This window comes from Arachis ipaensis, chromosome B01 (genome assembly GCF_000816755.2).
Source record: "Arachis ipaensis cultivar K30076 chromosome B01, Araip1.1, whole genome shotgun sequence".
NCBI lineage: Eukaryota > Viridiplantae > Streptophyta > Magnoliopsida > Fabales > Fabaceae > Arachis > Arachis ipaensis.
The window spans coordinates 26,859,981-26,863,516 of record NC_029785.2 but is presented as its reverse complement, the minus strand read 5'-3'; positions in this window follow the sequence as shown (position 1 = coordinate 26,863,516).

Below are 3,536 nucleotides of genomic sequence, written 5' to 3'. Positions count from 1 at the left end.
TTTCTGCAAGAAATATATCAAGAAAATAAATATTTATTGTGATATATTCTAATTAAAATAAGAAGATAACAAAAAAAAAATATTTATTGAGATTAGATTCAATATTAAAAAAGAAGATTCACTCTTGAAGATTGACCTTCAAGTATCTCAATCAGCAATCTATGATTATAGCACATGATTGTAGCAATCTATCCATAAAATCAGCACCATGCGTAGCAAACCCGAAGTGTCCGATAGCTAACCCTGGACAGTCCCTCCGTGTGCGCATCCCCAAGAGTGTAATATATATATATCATCAAGTTTCCATCTCATTGGGAGAATTTCTGGGAGTTAAAGTGCACGGCCACATATTGCGACATATGGTCAAAGAGTATCGAGTCTCAACTTGGAGCGAGTGGTGGCTAGCAACTCGTATCTCAAATAATAGAAGTGCAATAAGCCATATAGTCATTCATATGCAATTAATCATTATCATTACGGCTGTCATTCATCGTATATTCAGCATTTCAACACTTCTCAAACATAAATCTTTACATCCAATATCTTTCTTGTAACACCCTAACTACCCTAAGCCTTACCTCTAGGCGTAAAGCAAAGGTTAATCAAGGTTACGATAATTCTAAGGCTTATACATATTTATTTAGAAGGAATAATATATACTAGAAGCCCGATGAAGGATTAAGCTCAAAAACAGAATTACAAAAGCGCGAAACGTTCACACGAAGCTAACACACAAGACACAAGGTATAAATGCAAGAGAATAGAACACATATAGATATAAGAGTATAATAATCATAGAGAACTAGCCACAGCTTACGGAGTTTAAGCCGACTAGTTACAACCAGAAAAATACAAAGTATTGGAGTTAAAATAGTTTGTACAACTTGTCTCTCAAAAAAGCCTCTAAGGCCATAAAGTCTAAAACAAAAAGGGTGAGAGAAAGTACTACAATAAAATAAAATAGAAAGAAACCACGGAGGAACCATACTCCACTCTATCATCATATCCGCAATCTCATCGAGGTGGATTACGATCTGCATCTGAAAAACAATAACAAAGTATGGAATGAGAACCGGAGATTCTCAGTATGGTAACAGTGCCCAATATGTAAGATGTAAGGCTCTGGGACGCCGGAGGCAATTCTAGAACTTCACATCGAATACAAATATTCAAGCTTAGAATAAAATAAATAAAGAAATTAAGCCGTAAACAAGGTTATCTAAACTTAGAGGAATTCTAACTAATACTAATTACACCGCTGTATCCCACAACCTTCGCCAACCTAACCTCCGTGCGATCCCATCACCACCGCCTACCTAACCTCCTCAGCACCAGACAATCACAAATAATACAAGCAAGTAAAACACAAGTAATATACATGTACAACAAGTAAACAACTAGAAAATAAGCATATTATTCATTTAGGCAAGAGATGCAATTAGACAAAGCAAACAAAACACATAGTAGATGCACATGATGAATGCCTGTCCTATTGGCTCGTGATATCACTTATCGGTCCATAAATGCCAACCTGACACATCCTTTCGGATGTCGCTTTTTTGCCACGCCCACGGATATAGCGCCGGGCACACTCTATTGACCCATGAATATAGCGCTGGGCACACTTTATTCACCCACGGATATAGTGCCGGGCACACTCGCATGCGTAACCCAAGGATATAGTGCCTGTCACACTCTTGCGGCAGAGAAGAAAAACAACAACAACATCTATTTCATCATAAATCATTCCAAGGATATAGTGCCTGGCACACTATCCACATCCAACAAGTCCATCGACCTCAAATCATCACCAGTCATCACCATTTCTCATCTCAAATCACTTTCAATTATCAATTCTCAACATTCCAAGGATATAGTGCCTGGCACACTTTCCTTCAACATCCATCAAGCTCATAATATCCATCATCAGTTCTTAATTCCATTCCGAACTCATTAGTTCATCAGTTTCTCAATTCGTTATCAGTAATCACCAAGTTCACTACTCTTCCTTCTCTTTCAACCAAACTCATCCTCAATACACCAAAAACCTAAACCTCCGTTCTCTAACTTTTCAAAGTAAAACCCAAATTAAATCTCCTAGGACCGTTCCCAGGTTTTGATACCCGAAAATAAGCCAGAGTCTTAAATAGGTGTTACAGAAGTTTACAAGCTTGTTGGGAAGGTGAAACAGTTAAAAATAAGATTTTAGTTGAAAAATAGGGCATGTGCGTACACACAAGGGTGTGCGTGCGCACGCCCAGGAAAGTTTTCAAATGTGTGCGTACGCATAGAGGTGTGTGTACGCACAGGTAGTAAAATTTTCAACTCTGTTCATCCGCACAAGGCGTGCGAATGCCCTCAACAGAGTGCACCTTCCAACGTGTGCGTGCGCACAGGTTGCAAAACTTCGTTGGTTGTATGCGCACACAGGTCGTACTAGCGCTCTCAACAGCAAGCCTTCCCCTGTGTGTGCGTGCGCACACAAACCAGAAATTACAAATTCTGCAACATGCACAGAATTCAGATTTTGACACCAAACTTTGAATGATCATAACTTCCTCTACAAAAATCCATTTCCTACAAACTTTATATCCATTTAAAGATTTTTCAATGAACTTTAATTTAAAGCTAATTTCAACAAATTTTGAAAACTAAGGCTCAAGTTATGATCCGTCAAAGTTCACCAAAAATCTGTTATTACCAAAAACACTAAAAACTCAAATTAAACCAACTCTCAATTCAAAATTACTTATTCCATATTCAAAACAATCCTAATGTACCTATATCATATTCACATATCCTCCAATTCATTCCACAATCTAAAATTCACATTTTCATCATTTCCATACCCAATTCGTCAATCAAATCATTAAGCTCCCAAATATTACACAACAACATTACACCTCAATAATTTCTCATACATAATTCCACCAGGTTTTTTCGGACGAAAATTTCAAACGAAATTTATTCCTTCTGAATGACTTTTTCATTTCGGACAAATTTGAGACAAATGTTGAACAACTTTTAGTGGGGACATTGGAATAATATATTCTGTCCTAAATTTGTCTAAATTTTGTCCCAAATTTTGGCACCAAATTTTTTTTGTGGTGACAAAATTTTCATACAAATTAGCAACACATTTTGGACAAAAACTATAATTCGTCCGTATTCCATATGAATATGCGTAATAACTTCAGACGGATTTGGGATGCATTTTGAAAAATATTAATTCTATCCCAAATTTGTCTATAATTAATCTTAAATGCTTTTACTATAGCTAACCCTTCGAAGTAGCTAAAATTTTTTTTCCACAAATTTGGGACAAAAATAACATCATTTCTAAATTCTCTTTAAAAGTGCATCAGTTTTCAAACAAATTTCAAATATTTGTTGAAAAATCTTAACATTTAGTATAAAAATATTGTTTATATTTTAAATTAGTCTATTATTTTTTAATTTATTCTTTTAATTATTTATGTTATAATAATTCAAAATTTAAGACAAAGTGTATCTAATAGAATCACATATATAAAAAC